The sequence below is a fragment of the Leguminivora glycinivorella genome, chromosome 18, assembly GCF_023078275.1.
Source record: "Leguminivora glycinivorella isolate SPB_JAAS2020 chromosome 18, LegGlyc_1.1, whole genome shotgun sequence".
NCBI classification, from domain to species: domain Eukaryota; kingdom Metazoa; phylum Arthropoda; class Insecta; order Lepidoptera; family Tortricidae; genus Leguminivora; species Leguminivora glycinivorella.
Window position 1 is genome coordinate 10,643,497 of NC_062988.1, and position 16,928 is coordinate 10,660,424.

The 16,928-nt window shown below is 36.4% G+C and overlaps 1 protein-coding gene across 7 annotated transcripts in view; it reads left to right on the plus strand.

The window, feature by feature from the left end:
* Positions 1-16,928, plus strand: part of LOC125236157 (brain tumor protein) — an 834,846-nt gene that overhangs the window by 701,875 nt on the left and 116,043 nt on the right. The gene's annotated exons all lie outside the window — the stretch shown is intronic.

Consider the following 16,928-nt stretch of genomic DNA (forward strand, 5'->3'; position numbering starts at 1 on the left):
AATATTAAAAATAAATCGTCTGGACAATCATTGTATAGCTGTGAAATAAAATCAAAAAATAAAGACTGTGATTCTAATTGATGCTTACTTTGTGGGAAATAACATGTAAACAATTTAAGTTTGATTGTTAATGGACCTTGGGGAAAACATATATCTACACCGGTGACGTCAGCATCAAGTAGCTGAGGGAGCGAGCGCATACCGCGCGGGTCTACCCTCAGATCGCGGCGCACGGCCACCAACGTGCCGCCGCCTCGGCTTACCCCCATACTCGCACAATCTCTGTCCGTTCGGTACACATTGTATCGCGGGTCGAATAACTCGGCGTCGAAAATACTTGGAATTAACCATGTTTCTGAAATACATATAATGTCGTAATTAGAATGAATGACACTACGAAGGAAATCGCTACACTTAGTACGGAGCCCTCGGGCGTTTTGATAGTAAACACTAATTGACATAAAAAAAAGTTTGTTTAGTGATAACGGTCATGTGCTGCAAATTAAAAGTGTACAAATTAAATATAAATGGACTGTGTCGCAACAACTTGAACTGGCTTAAACGTAAAGTGTTACCTATAACTATACATAACCACAACATAATGTAGTAATAACTTAAAACATGGCTAATAGATAAGTGACAAGTGCATCGCAAAAAAGTGTTTACAATAGTGTGATTCTGATCAGCTGGTAAATATGTTATACGGAGGAACATGTAAGTATTGAATGTATCGATACATATACAAGTTAAATATACACAAACATTTAGAAGTACTGAGTAAGTGTCCTTGCTTATGTAATCTTGTTTAACGCGTCCTCAGAGGTTATATATATGATAGGAGAGGAATCAGACTTGCGTACTTGCACGGTACAATTTCTTACCCAACAATATTTATATTGTTTTTGCGTTCTTCGTATTTGAGCTTGTTTGAGTAGGTATTTATTAAAGCTGGAGAGGTGGTCGTTGACAAATATACGATTTTCGTTATTTGCAAATCCTAAGAGCGTGCGCAGACAGAGAGCGGTCTGCGTTCTGTCAGAGTTCCGCGTTCTGGTGACCGTTGACCGCTCAAGAGTTCCAACGCACACAGGCGGCGTTCAAATCCTCGCGTTCTAGTTTCGTTTGTGTCTTTGTACATGCAACATGTCACTGAATAGTTCGTTTTCCTATGAAAAATTATTGCTCAAAAATTCCACCTGTTAAATTCGCCTTACAGATGAACAGCGATTCGATATTTCTATTCGCATGTCGATGAATAGTTTCATTAATTGAGAAAAAATAAAGGCTGGCTGTAATTTTAGGGCATTGTAATTATTTATTAAGGATAAAATAAACATAACAGCATTTCGTCGTGTACTATCCGTAGATTCGACCTCAGAAATCCTTCCTTTTCCTAACCAATTCATTTTTTTTTCTGTGTTTGCAACCTCAGACATCCCCGCGTTCCGGCGTTCTCTGTCTCCGCGGGAAAAGAACGCTAGAACGCGGCGTTCCACTTTGACCGCCGCGGGCAGACTGCCCGCTGTGTGCGTTGTTGCTACAGATTCGGTACATTCTAAAGAACGCAGAACTCTGAACGCGGAACGCAGAACTCCAGACCGCTCTCTGTCTGCGCACGCTCTTAATCAGAGGCCTTTAGGTTTTTTAATTTACGCACACTTGATAAGAAATCATCTTTTTTGTACCGGGCAAGAAATTTTACAATAATCGGTTTCGGTTTATTGCTGTCGGTGTCGTTCTTGACAGCCACGCGAGTGACAAAGTCGATGTCGGTGCTAACATTCAGTGGATAACCGGAGCGTTCCGCTAAGGATTTCAGTACGGCCTGCAGATTTTCGCCTCTGGTCTCAGGAATCCCATTAATTTGAACATTCGATCTACGTACCCACTGATCGTTGCTCCTTTGGTCAGACATGAGCTGGGTTACATTTTGTTTGACCTCGGCCAGTTCGGCCCTGCTTGACTCCAGGGCGACTACGCGGGACTCAATGGAGTCGATCCTAAGCGCCATCTCTTCGACCCTCGTGTTGAGGCTATTTCTCATTTCCGCAATATCCGTTTTGACTTGCTGCATGTCCGACTGTATGACATTAATCGCCGAGAACTGAACTTGAAGTTCTGAAATTTTGGTTAATATATTATTTAATACATCGCTTTCATAAGTGACTGTCTTGCCGCCGCCAGTATTTTCGCATTGCCCGTAACTATTTGGAGGTGTACTTAACATGCTGCTGGCTTCATTCTCAGCCGTAAAAACAGTCCGGTCTCCGTCCATGAGCTTCGACTCATTTAACAATCCATCGCAAGACATAGCAGAGTCATCTAGATGTAGAAAACGTGCCGCCGGTCCCACTGGGGTAAAATCGTTTCTCCTGCGACGGGTGTTCACCGAAGTGCAGAACGAGCACAGCCATGACTTTACCAAAACATTATAATTTTCCTTAAACTGGGCCGGTGTCATTTCAAGGCAATGGAAATGGTACGGTCCCTCACAGCCAGTACACTTAAGTACCGAAGCGAAGTCCACAGGCTCATTGCACATTTTGCACAACATTTCGGCTGAACGGATGTGACTCTTATGTCGTTGATAATAGGGTTAAAATTATAATGAAGGCCCCCGTACTCGCGTTGTAATATGTCGTAGATTCGCGCACTTGTCACTAGCGCACCGTGGCTCCGCGGCAGTGCACTCAGCTGCTACGCAGCGAACCCGGGTTCGATCCCAGCGACCAACAACGCGTACACAAGAGAGAAGTCCGACACAAACCAATATGGCCGATGGGTCTAACGGCAACCAACACTGGCGAAACAAGGAGGTACCGAGTTCCCCAGCACACAGAAGAAAACTATTTAAAATATTAAATTTAAAGCAAAAATAACTTCAGAGAACTAAATACACACGCGTCCGCTCTGAGCAAAGGTTTGTAGCGAAAAAACACTTATAATGAAGTTTTCGTGTTAGCTAGATCTTTTTGCGAATTGGATATTGCTTCACGATTGAATTACGGTTTTTATGGTAATGTAGGTACATTGTACATAATTATAAAAGGTATGAATTTACTTGTCAAATGTTTGTCTTTGTGCCATACTTCGGACTTTCGTTACACTGTTTCGGCGTTATTGTAACTTATTGGTTAGTCCCCTTAGATTTTTGGTTATACATACCTCTAAATATAAGATCGGGTATGTGTGTCATTTCAGAAATATGTTCAGGTTGTTCGTATTAAGATACTGACAAATTTCGATCTTATGATAAGCGATAAAGTGAGATATCAAAGTTCTTTATTTGCAATCATGTGGTAAGTATGTATATGTATACACCGTGTTTCACTTAACACTAAAAACCTGAAAACCGTTTGTTCAGAATCGAGAGTAGAATCGATTGAGCTATATCTTGATGGGGGTAATATTTTTATTTAAATTAGTATGATTAGTTATTTTTTACGTGCCTGTTCTATTGTATTCGTAATACAACATTGTGTATATCGCATTGTTAGAGGTTGTTTACCTTTTTCAGTATTTAGGGGTATTAATACTGGCTGGTTACTTGGGCGATTATTTTTTCCGCTACGAGTTTGACGTTGTTTGTCAGTTTAATCTTAATGTTTATCATAAGTCATAACAAATTGAACTCGTATCTAATTACAACCTTGTCATTCTGAATATTGGGTTTAAATTTGCTTACTGCGATTACCTGTCCAATTTGAAGTTTACTGTGACAAAGCTTTAAAGTGTTTTACAATGACATCTTAGCTGTCTATGGGTAAACCTTATGTCGTTGCAGTAACGTACACAAATAAATAGTCTTATGGTTTATGATGGTAGTTAGCAATTATTTTATTGAGTGTAGAGCTAAAAGTCAAGTAGAGCTGTACAGATATCTAAAAATTCAATTAAAAAAAAGTAACCATCAGATTAAAAGTTGAATACTCTAGATGAGTTTAAAAAAATAAAAATCTGTTGGGGTGTCTGAGTTTTTGAGTGATACCGGAAACACGTTGTATAGGTATGATAGTGTTGTTGAAATGTTGCGTTGTGTTAGTGTTGTTATCCACTCCCATGCTTCCAGTAGCCAAGCTACGAGCTTGCACACCTCTGAATTGCTTGCAGTAGCTCTGGCTACATAGCGAAGTATTGAAATGTTTGACTAATTCTATGTCGAAGCAATTTAGACCTCCTTTTCTGAAAATCCAAATCATGTGAGTTATAAACGTTTCAAACATGAGCCCTGAACAAACATAGGTATGTAATTAAAGTTTAAACCAAAACTATTATCTAATTAAACCAAAACTAGTATCAAACCAGCTTCTCGATAAGCTTTGTAACATACAAACTGATTTGTGTATTAAGCCTCCTGTAGTGGGCACTATGAATCTCAAACTAGGTTTAGATTTCCACTAATCACCTGAATACAAAGGAACATATTGATCCAACAAGTTCGCACAAACACCTATGTATGTGACATTCTGAGGTAAAAGGGACTAGAATGTCTTCTTCTACTATAGAGCGTACACCCATCTTAAAGGCCGGCAACGCACCTCCAACACCTCTGGTGTTTCGGGTGTCCATGGGCGGCGGTGATCGCTTACCATCAGGCGACCTGTCTGCTCGTTTGCCTCCTATCCCATAAAAAAAAAAAATAGTTCTTAGCCATCCGTGTATTCTTTTGGTTGATTAAAATCCATATTTTAAACAATTCACTCAATATTTTAACAAATTATAGTATGTATATCCAAAATCCTGGAGAAGCACTCTATTTATAACTAAAAACCGCATGAAAATTCTTTCAGTAGTTTTTGTGTGTATCGCGAACATACAAACAGACGCGGCGGGGATTTTGTGTCCTAATTCTTACGATGTACCTTTTCATTGAGAACCACACATGCTGAATGTCGTTAGTGTTAGTACGTACTTGTCGGAATTATCGCCTATTCACCTACATGTCGTTGACCTTAAACTATCTACACAACAAACGACTAAATACGAATAATATACCTTATTATCTTCGCAGTTAGGATGAATGCTGAAACTGTGTTGATAGACCTATATGACCTATTATTCACTACGTTCCAGGTATAGTAAAGTCTGATCTCTGATTATGAACAGTCGCTATAAATCTTGGAGGCCGAGTTAAACTAGGTTTGAAAATACATACATACATACATATAATCACGCCTGTATCCCATAAAGGGGTAGGCAGAGCACATGAAACTACTAAAGCTTCAGTGCCACTCTTGGCAAATAAGGGGTTGAAAAAAAAACGAAACTGTGACATTAAAAAAATAGTCGTTTGAAAATACTCGAGACCAAATGCTTTTATGAATGAGCCGTTTGTGTAGGATGTTACTACGATAATACCTGTATATAGTTCATGATTGACGCACTTGAAATGGGATCTCAGTATCTCAGTAATCTCACTTAATCATTTAAACAAGGATTGATTCAAAGTACTTGAAGTATCACTTATTGGGTTTGTTTATCGTCAACACTCTTATGTATCTGAAAGTTGAAATCACATCGTATATGCCTAGTCATAATGCTTCTAAATACTGTGGCTGTATGTGTAGGGTTCAAATAATTGTACTTTTATGTTTGTTTTTGTTTTTAAATTAATGTGTTATCTGTCGTGGCATCACCAAATGGGCCCTACGGAAGATCAGCGCTGGCTACATGGCTAGCTAGCATCATGCTGTGTTGGGTCCATTTCGTGATGAACACTTTTATGTCAGTTTGTTCTTTGCCATTTTATGTTTGATGTCTGTACATGTCCGTACATGTTATGTGATCGTCATGAATAAATGTCTTTCATCTTTATCTTTTATCTTTATCTAAATAGAAGTATGGAGTTGGGTGGGACTGTTGCCAAGCAGAGTGAACCATAATGTTGACAGAATGGTAGTTGCATTCGGACGTAAGAAGCGCCTTGCATCTGTTAGCTAGTTTAGTAAACGGCTTTCGGAAAACTACGGGGCACCTCTGGATGAGACTAGCCCTGGACCTGGATGAGTGACGTACACGATGGGAAGCCTATGCTTCATCAGTGGGCATTTAATCGCTGAAATGATGACGATGAGGAAATAGAAGTACTCGTGTATTCTTCATACCTGTCCACGTCATTTAAGGGCTTGATTCTGATTCTAACACTGACTTCGAGGTCAGACGTCGCGTAGATCATTAAAAAAAAACCTTACTGGCTTATTCAACTGTCTAGACAGTTCGTTTCACAACCGATTTAAATGAAAATTCCTCTTAACAAGTTTAGGAACCTAACATACTTAAATCCACTCGAAGCCCGCGGCAAGATCATACCATAACCACGCTCAAAAACTCGAAAACTCCTATAGACATAACTCGGGCACCGTGTGGTAAATTACATTATTCATCGCGGCTCTGAATTCATTATAATCCGTATGAAACTTCAACAGTTAGGGAGTAAATGTGTTATGTAGTTTACAACTCTGGGGATTAATTTTTAATAAACCTTTGCTGTGTCTACACTTCTATTTTCTTGTTAATTTTGGCTGGTTATTAAGTTTTTGGGGGTTTTCGTTCGTTTAATTTTTTTTTTGCGTTGTTTGTTTAGTTTGGATTTAATAATTAATTTTGGCGGATTTCAACCAAGTATTATATGGGGTTGAACAAACAAATGCCTACGTTTGTGAAAAGTTATCGACAAGGCTACAGTCTCCACTGAGAAAATGATGATTGTACATATAACTTAATCTCCGTAGCCTCCGTAGGCCTTAACATTTATGATGGATATATGAGTCTTTAGTGGTTGAAAGACTGCAAAAGTACATATGTACTTACAAACAAATATAAAGGGAATAATGTGGTCAGTTCAACAACTTACGCTCGTTTCTTTTACTATGTAATACGTTTCGTAACTTTCGTAGCTCGTAGCAAGAATTTCCCACTCCGCGCCGCCGTAGAAAACTCCTCGTAGCGTTTTGCTCCGATAGGTAGCTGCATAAAAATACTGATATCAGTTGTTAATTTTGTAATTAAAGGTCAATGCGGGTAAGTGTGTCTGGTCTTCACATTTGGCCCGTTCAAACCAATTATTAGTGTTGAGGGTTCATAAGTTTATAGTTATAATATAAGTATATAGTTAATCGTGAGTAACAAAAGTATGAACTCGCAAAATACCTGTGGCAATGAGTAAAAGGGTCAAATTTGATGGCCACACACTTACCCGTATTGTTCTTACCTAAATCCACGGACGGCACAGAGTCCTTAATCATCCTTAAAATTGAGATTTTCATATAAATATACATGCACATCAAAATAATTATTTTAAAGTGACTACCAAGATTTTTGTATTTATGAATCGAAGCCAAAATAATAATTGTGTTATTAATACCCATAGTTTTCAATAAACCAAAAAGTTAATTCCAAACCGAAACCACTGAACTACCAAGCAGTATTGGAAATTAATTTCGTATTTAATGATTTAATACTTCAGGACTTGAATAATTTTAGAGCATAACCGAGCCAGACGTAACCGCACGCGCTCGGATGTAATATTAATTAGACCATTCATTCTGATAAGGTATTATTGCTTAATTTACTATTATAATTAAATATCCACATTTTACGATTTGACTTTCATTTTTGTTCAATATTGTGTATTTTAACTCTTTTTTTACCATAATATATACATCCATACCTGTGTTCCAAAAGGTGGTAGGCAGAGCATAAAACTACCTCATACTGACTTAAACAAAGAGAAACGTATCTTCAGCAGTGGGCGACAGGAGACTACAATGATGATGATGATGAAATAAATAAGTCAATTATTTGCTATTTGGAGTAAAAAACGTGTTTAATGGAAGAAACAAGCAAAATGTTTAGGTAGATAATTTGTTGAACTGTCGTATGTATGGCGTTCCTTCAAAAATACGTTGGTACATACCTACTTGTTTGTTCAATAATATCATTATGAGTTGTAAACACATTTCAAAAGGAGTAAATCACTCCAAGTTAGTATAAATTATTTCTATACACTTTAAAACATTGTTAAAAGGGCCGAATCAAAGCAAACATTCGCGTAATTATGTACAACATTTTCAAACTAAGTTAACCATGTTTCTCTGAATTATGTTAGGTAAACAAGTCGCAAAATTAATCTGATAATTACTGTAGCTTATAACTTAACATCATGGTCGAATATATTTCTCGAATATTCAAACCTAAAGCCTGATAATTACACTAACAAGTATTTTCGTCAACATTATCATCATATTTTATCGAATAATTTTCAATTATATTTTTAACCGAAAATATAGCGGTAAATAGTTAAACACCCTTCAAATCATATTTCGTACGTATATCTTATACTTCGTTTGTTTTTTATTAAAAAACGGATGTAAAAATAAGTACATAGTTATTGTTACTTATGAATCCAAAAGAAACTAAATGGTCATATTATGACTTCTTATTAGCTGTAACTTTTCCATAAATGTGTTAATGGGTGATTCTAAGTTAAGAGGTAATACGTTGTATGGAGAGACGGCGCGAACTTTTTTGTTGTTTTTTACCTATTTGTTTATTTGTATTAGTTAAAACTGCCAATTTGAAGTGTTTACAAAGAGGACCAGTCAATTTATTTGTTTTATCGTGTTTTATCAGCGACCAGGGGAAATACTCAGTCCAGGGGAGATACTGTTGCACAGGGGTTGCACTTTGTGACCAGGGAAGAGACAGTTGTATGAAAAATTTAGTTTTATTTTTTAAGAATTAACTCTATTTATTGTTTTTATTATAATTATTGATTATTTATACTCAGACTTTACATTTCATAACATTCTTACAGCAAGAAAAGTGATAATTCCTTAATGAGTTGTCTTATTTTTCACTTCTCCATATTATCCATTAAAACAAAAATAATTTTAATGTACAATCAATAGGCAACAAGTAAACAAAAACCTATCCTTTTAATATCAGTATTAAACCTTTTTATTAAACAGCTTCACGAAAATTTCATATGAAGTTGAATGTGAATGTGTCCTCTTTTTTTCTTAATAGTTGCGTTTTTCTGGAAAGAAAACCTTCTATCGTAAAGCTAAAATAAAAATAGGTACAACGCTAAACAAAGGTTAAGAGAAAACGGAAATAAAAATAATCAAAACTAGTACAAAAGTATCTCCCCTGGCTTTTTTGATACGCCAGGGGAGATACATTTTCGATGAAAATCAAAAATAGCTGTAAAAGTGTTTCTCGTACGCAATTCATAAATAAACGTAACAATATATTCAACATTTACAGTGGATATTGTTATATATATTAGTATTTAAACAAATGATTGTGAAATAAAAGTGACCAGAGGAAAGACTGCATTCACTCAACATTTCTGTACCCAGCGAGTGCCGTGGCCGAAATAATCAACAAAACGGATGCATAGTTGCCTTAAGCGCCTCTTGACGGTAACTTCACATAACACCCTGTGTATTAGAGGACAGAACCTCCACAGATTAACAAATTAAACCGACTTTTGAACGAAAACTAAAAAGCCAGGGGACGAGACACGAAACACGTAGGACAAAGTTTGGAGTTCATAATTGTTGTTAAATACAGTAATATAAGAAATTCCACTCATAAAATACTGTTCCTTAGTTATTTATGTTTGTAAAATTAAGGCTATTAAAATAATAAGTGAATTTTAACAAAGTCATAATTACTTGTTGACAAATAAATTCGGTTGGGGGACAGGCCAGGGGAGAGACATTTTTCCTACATTAGAGCTGATTGTGACTAATTTACATGAATTTCTGTAATAATTTTGAGTGCCCAGGTAGAAAACATTTAGTTTTATAAAATAAATATGTTATTATGAAGTATTATCTTGAAAAAATATATTTTTTTGTCAGTGCCGTCCAAAGTACCTCTTAACTTAGCTCGCTTCGCTCGGCCGTCTATATGTCTTCGGCCGGCAACCCCCTTTGTCCCGGCCTCTGTAGTAATGTACTATTGTTACTATATTCACTCACTATTTAGAGATGACACTATTCTATCTGTCAATTGCCATATGCCGCTTGAATCAAGTGCCAGTACCTGGAAACACTTCAAGTTCATTCATAACTACTCGAACACCAAGCCTATTCAAAACTACTACGAGGATTAGAACTTCACTCTCAAGTGATACTTCAGACACTGCCCTTCTGTCATTTAGGACGTCATCTGTTTTTGCTATCCACGTCTGGCACTTTTAAAATAACCGCACAATATTTTTCATTCAATTAAAGTTTACTGTAAAATACATACGACTCAAATAGCAACCACATAACAGGTAGCTATGGGTTTACACTTCATATTTCGAATTTCCGAAAAATATTCCTGTTCATTCAAATTACAATTTCATTGTGGAACTGAGAAGGCTTATAATGCAACAATGTTAGTTGTTAGCTCAATGATTCCAACTTTCATCGAGGCTGAACTGTTCCATTCATCTTTTTTGTACAAAAGTTCGAGTGCGTGCTTAGAAAATGACAAAAACCAGAAATTACAGTCATTAAGGACTTTTTAAAGAACCTCTAGTAAGTTTCGAATGTTGAGGATAGTTGAGTACGTGTGTGTATTAGTTCTGATATACTTTACACGTGTAAATTATCTATCTTTATATGTAGTTATCTATTTTTTCCACATAGCAGTTGTTCTTTGTAAATTGAAGTACTTTACTTTAACGAACATTCATTTGTCTGATTTATCTTCTTATTTCGATTTCTGTCTTTCGTCTCAACAATTCGCGATCACTTATATGTATGTATTTGCCTATTATGCCTCTTTCATGGATTCCCATGCTGTTCTACATTTTTTTATGTTGCCCACATGGCTATAGACTATTTGAAATTTCATTAGTCATCGACTCCCGGGTGAAATCTCTTTGTATAGGTCTTCCGTCATTTCGACTTCCCAGTCTAGCTCCAAAATGCACTCTGGCCTCATTCGATCGTCATCCCTTTGACCGGCACATTGCTATAGTCCAGTGTATTTACATATACATATGAACGAAATTATATAAGAAACTAAGACTTAAACTTCTTATATAATTATGTAAATAAAGAATTCCAAATTAGAACGAAATACATCAAAGCCATATTAAGCCCTTTTGACGCAAAGGCGAAGGCACGTCATCATTTATGTAGTTATGTACTATAATTAACAGTAACACATGGTTATAATTTCGAATACATATGATTAATGAGTGAACCATACTCAAAGCAATACTTACCCCTACGTAATTACACCGTTTCAAAGATATATTGCGTATTAAGAACGCAAATGCACCCCTGCAAATATATAATATATGTACACACGGTTCAATTAACGCCCAAGATGAGATGGGCGGTGATTAAGTACTAGTCAAAATACGTAGTACTTACGATGTATGGTATGTTAAGTTGAATAGTGCATGACTTCTTTGCAACATAACATATATGAATGATGCTTTAAAATAAAACTGTAAAGTGGATAAGCTTTTACGGTCCAAAATGGATAATCCTTCAGACTTTTTCTATTGAATATTTCGTCTTGTACAAATTACCGAGTTTGAAATGGTTACTAGGGCTCAAATACCTTATTTCATTTATTTTTCGAGTAGTAAGTAGTAGGTACATTAGAACAAGGTATAAAAATAAAATAACACTCTTTGGCATGTACTCTTCATTTATTTTTAACTAGATTACTCCATTTAGTGCGCGTAAAATGGGGAATAGTTAGTGTCCTTTCTAAAAGCTTTTAACTGTAGATGTGAATTCATGAACAATCCCTAAATCTTACCATTTATTTACGTAAAATATTTGTATATTTTTTTATGAATATGGAAATTTAAAAAAAAAATCAAGACATGAATTTAATACTACTAGCAGAAGCTTGACTAGATTGCTGGAAGCATGCGAATGTCTTGCGTAAAGTAGCAGATTTTTCGGTACTGCTACGTGACACTAGATGTCGTGATGCATCTGCTTATACCTAATATTATTTGTGAATCGTCGAGAAACGCACTTTTTGTATGTCGCTACACATGTAGTAACAGTACAGATTAATCTGCTGCTCGACGCCTAGATGTCGACGAAATAACCCTTATCAAGGGGATTGGCGGTCTAGTGTTATTAGTCTGTACTCCAACCAACTAGCTGTGGCATATAATATGCACGAAAACAAACCACACTCCCAGGGCAATACACGGGTTAATATTGAACTACAATATCCAGCGAAGTTCAGTCTAAGATTACGCCAGTATCGCTCGATAGTACGCATAGCTCTCGCCTCCACATCACTTATTAATATACATAACAAAGATTCGCAGTACACCCCCATTTACATAATCTCTCTGGGAATTTCGCTTTATGTCATAATTTATACCTTAACCTATATAGGTTAAGGAGCAGGTTAAGGAAACGACCTTGCTTATGAAGTAATAAGGTCTATATTCGGATTATGTTATGAAGCGAGTGTATTCAAAGCTTATAAAGCGCTGTTAAAGTTAGCCAGTGTAAGAGTAACTTTATAATCTGTACCTCTGGTGTTTTAATTCGAAAATGTGACGTAACTAAAACGCTTCGGTAAGCCTCATTTTGTATGGGAATTTGAACAGCGCACCAAGCGGAAGGTTTTGGAAACAAGATTTTGTTTACATTTATTGAAATACCTAAAGATGCAGACTATAGTGCGATGATGACAGTGCGTATCGTTCGCTATAGAGCCTTAAGGATTGTCATATTGGCTAGGTACGGGGTTTTGTGGGTGACGCACATCTGTTAAGCTGTTTACACAAGGTCCTTAAACTCGCAAAATTGAGCATTAACATAGCATTAAAACCAAGGACCATATAATACTGAGACAGACAAAGCCCATACAAAATAGCGTACCCCTGAATTTAATGGGCCTTTTAGGCTTAAAACTAGATGGCGCTGTTTTGCAGCCTGAATGTGGCCTAAATCATACTTTCCCTAAATATTTTTGCGTGTTTTTATTTTTCACAAGAACAGACAGCGGCTTACAAAGACGTCAACCTAACTCTGAGCATAACATAGCATTAAAACTGTATATTTAAACACGTGTAGCATCGCCTGATTTCAAGTGGCATCTTGAGAACACGTCATACCAGTCAGTCTGATCCGGCACATCACAATCTTACAAACGGTTTACTAGAGGTCAGTTAGACTTGCAAGTTTGGCATTAACATAGAATTAAAACTGTATGTTCATGTAGCATCAACCTGATTTCAAGTAGGTAGTTCCGCAGGAAGACAACTCATACCTTTACATACTAGCCAGGTCTGATCCGACACAGTGCACAGCACAAGCGGCTTACATAGAGGTCAGCCTAAACTCGCAAGTTTGAGCATTACCATAGCATTAAAACTGTATGTTTAAACACGTGTAACATCAGCCTGATTTCCCGTGGGCTCGTGCAATCTTAATCCGCATTCACTTCCGGGCTGATTAAACTTTTAGTGGACGTTACGAAAAATATAACATGGCGGAAAAGTCGGGAAACGGCCGAGCGGTCTCGCATTTAGGTAGTCTAAAGATCCAACACTTCCTACTGGTAGTAAAGAAACACAATCACATTAAACCAAAGCCTTGAGATTTTGACATTTTAGAACACGTTACGCAAAAGAGTAAACGTCACAAAAAATGTATGAACCTGGTAATGTTCATACATTTATTTTGGTTGGGGTACCTACTGTTTCGCTTTCTCCATACATTGAATGTCGCTGTGACTGTGTGTGTTTACGCTATTGTACGTATTCTAAAACTTCAAAAAGGTATGGTAGAGACAAACGAACTTTATCGGCTTGATAACTTAGTACGTTTATGAATAAGGGGATAAGTCTTGTATTTCTAAAGTGGAAACCTTTTTTGTTTCTAGGTGTATAAAAATACAAGAAAGGTATTATAAGTGCAATATTTCCACACCCCTTTTACTTAACCGAAGGATTCCCTCGTGCCCGTGTCGAAACTCCACGAGTAACATAATGCGATTACACTGAGCTTTTACCGTTCATTATAATTACACCCTTTCAGTCTATTACCAACTTTTCAACTCACTGAAACATCTTTTAATAAGGGTTTAAATGTAAGTATGCGAAATGCAAAGTTTCTTTTTTTTTACCATTCCTTGTCAACGGTGAAAAACAAATACAAACATTTATTTTGCAAGTAGGCTACAACTGCCACAATGTCTCTTTTAAACGTGCTTACTTACATTAGATACATAACATGAAAAAAATCTTAAGATATGTACATATGTATAAATATGTACATCAGCCAATACTAGGATAAACATTACATTTATATTAATTTATGTTATCAAAAAATATATCGTATCGTAACATATCGTCGGTGCGAATTGAACAATCGCTATGTATTTTTAAGCTACTTTTCAGGAGACGAAAAAAACTGTTTATAGGACATACAGTCCGCGACTGTACTTTCAAGGAAAATTACATAAAAAATGTCTGAAAAATCTCGAGAAAAACAGCCTCTTGAAATCATCAGGCGCCATCTTGCGTACAGTTGATCCAATTATCGCCGCGGGCTGAATGACAAAGTGGGGATTACCGCTTTTGTTGACAGCCCTAATAGTATTGTGGTGCGTTTGTCTTGCCAGTGGGCTGGCGTAAGTCAGCGGTGAGTTACTTCACTGAAAAGTTATTTTTTTTTTGTAATCATTTGGTGTTACAGTAATTAAAGTAGCCCTTCGATAACTTACTACTTAGTGATCGTATCGTGCGTGTTTAATGTTCATTGACAGTTTGTAATGATTTGTAGTTATAGGTTTTTATTTTATATATGTTTTACACCAGTATTAAATCAGCAAAACAAAATTTCTGAAATATATTTCGATTTGTGTTTGAATATGTTTTGGCAGTAATTCCCAGAAGAGGCAGATCAATTGATAAAGGTTTTATCGTGTGCACGGTATAGTGGTTAGGGCATTAGCCGCGTAAGTTGAAGACCCTGGATCGATTCCGGCCTTAGTCACGATGGCACCAGTGAACTTATTTTCTTTTTCTGCAGTGTATGGTTATCTGCAAGTCTGAATCTGGAGATTAATATTGTCTAAAAATATAATTTTATTATTTTTGCGAACAATATAAAATGTATCTTACGCTCTTGTATCTGCTCATGTATCTTAAGCTCTAGTAACGTCTCAAATACAAGCAACATCTTGGTGCCATATTAAAATGATAATTAAGTTACATATCGTTATGCCCAACACGTCTTTGCACTTCAATGCAGTCATAATCACTTACTGCTGTGCCATTGAAAGGCTAATTTCATGCGGCGTAGTCGAATGGCAATCGTCGACGCCAGACGCCGAAATGCAGTCTGGCTCTGTCGCGCCAAAACGCAAGAGCGATAGAGACATATAGCTACAAAACAGATATTATTGTGAGCGTTTGTGCATTTGGCTACGTACCCAGCTGCAGTGTTAGTTTCGCGTATTGCCTCGTTTGGCTTTAATGAATTAGGGATTTGTATGCTAATTTTACGTTATGCGAGTCGCTGTCGCATACATTATTGTGTGTCGTCACATGTAAATCTGAAATTAAGTAGATGTAATGTATTACAATTTCACATTAGAATATTGAAATAGGTTTTCATGTAAACGTGATCCAATTATAAATGTTTTGTATTTGGAAATAGTAATCGGTTTATTTTTACTATACAATAATATAATACAATTTTTGGTCCCATATACCGAACGAAAATTTTCTCTGTCCAGTTCCGTGGAACAAGTAGTATACTCACTTCGGCTGGAAAGTAGGTAATAAAAGCCGCGCAATCACAAGTTTACGATCACCGCCTCGACTTTTATATGTGATCTGGGGCATTTCTAGTTCGTTAGTATTTTTTGACCTTAGGTAGGTTTTAAGGACACGTAGGTGATATGCTCGAACTAAGGATTTTTGAAGAAGGATGGCTACTAGTAATTGATCATTTTTACTAAGCAAAAACATCTGCGAGCGATTGTACATTTTTTTTATTAAAGGAAAAAAAAACACCTCCGGACGGAGTCGTAACTGCGATTGAAGAGGTGTTCCAGAAGGTTGCAGGATCGACCCCTGTCGGAGGTGTCCATTTTTAATTTTTCCTTCAATTGGAAAAACATGTTACCGCTATTTTGATTTGATTCTAGTTACTCGATTACTTGTCGATGTAAACGCACCATCAAATTATTTTACTGTATTGAACATTCAACAACATTAACGCTTGAAAAGAACTTTGTTATTTGAAGCAAGCGGCAAAATAACGAATAGGCTAGCTTTTATACTTCATAATTAGATATTTCTTAGGAAGATAAAGTTTAAATAGCGAAGATGGAGAAGTTTCAAGTGTTTTCCAAAAGCCGTTTCCATTAACATGGGTAGTAGCTGAGCACCAGTATTTAATTATTTAATTAAATCTTGTCTAACGAACATTTTCAATCTAACAGATGATAGCATTCATCATACAGATTTTACAGGATTTATTTTAGTTAACAGCAACAATTAATTGGGTGAATATAATTATGTACAGTCGACTTCATAAATATGTGTGCATTTCTTCACCTTAACTCTATGCAATAAGGTGAAAAAATGTACACATGTTTATAAACTCGACTGTACTAGTATACGTGCAAGTTTTACAGAGGAACCAACCTCAAAAAGAGGAAAAAATGTTTCGAACAATCTGGCTGGCTTGACATTTTCTATGCAAGACTTTTTTTTCACGATTTCGGGGTTGATCCCATAGTAAAAGTTCCACAGTGGCCTGTATATTCATCCCGTAAATAATTGCAGGTAACAAAAAACACCCTGTACAAAATCGTTGAACTTACAGAATAACTAAATCTGCTATTTTAAAATTGTAATATTACGAATCCATGTAAAACGTTCAACAATGCCATTTATTTGACAATCACATGCATATCCTACA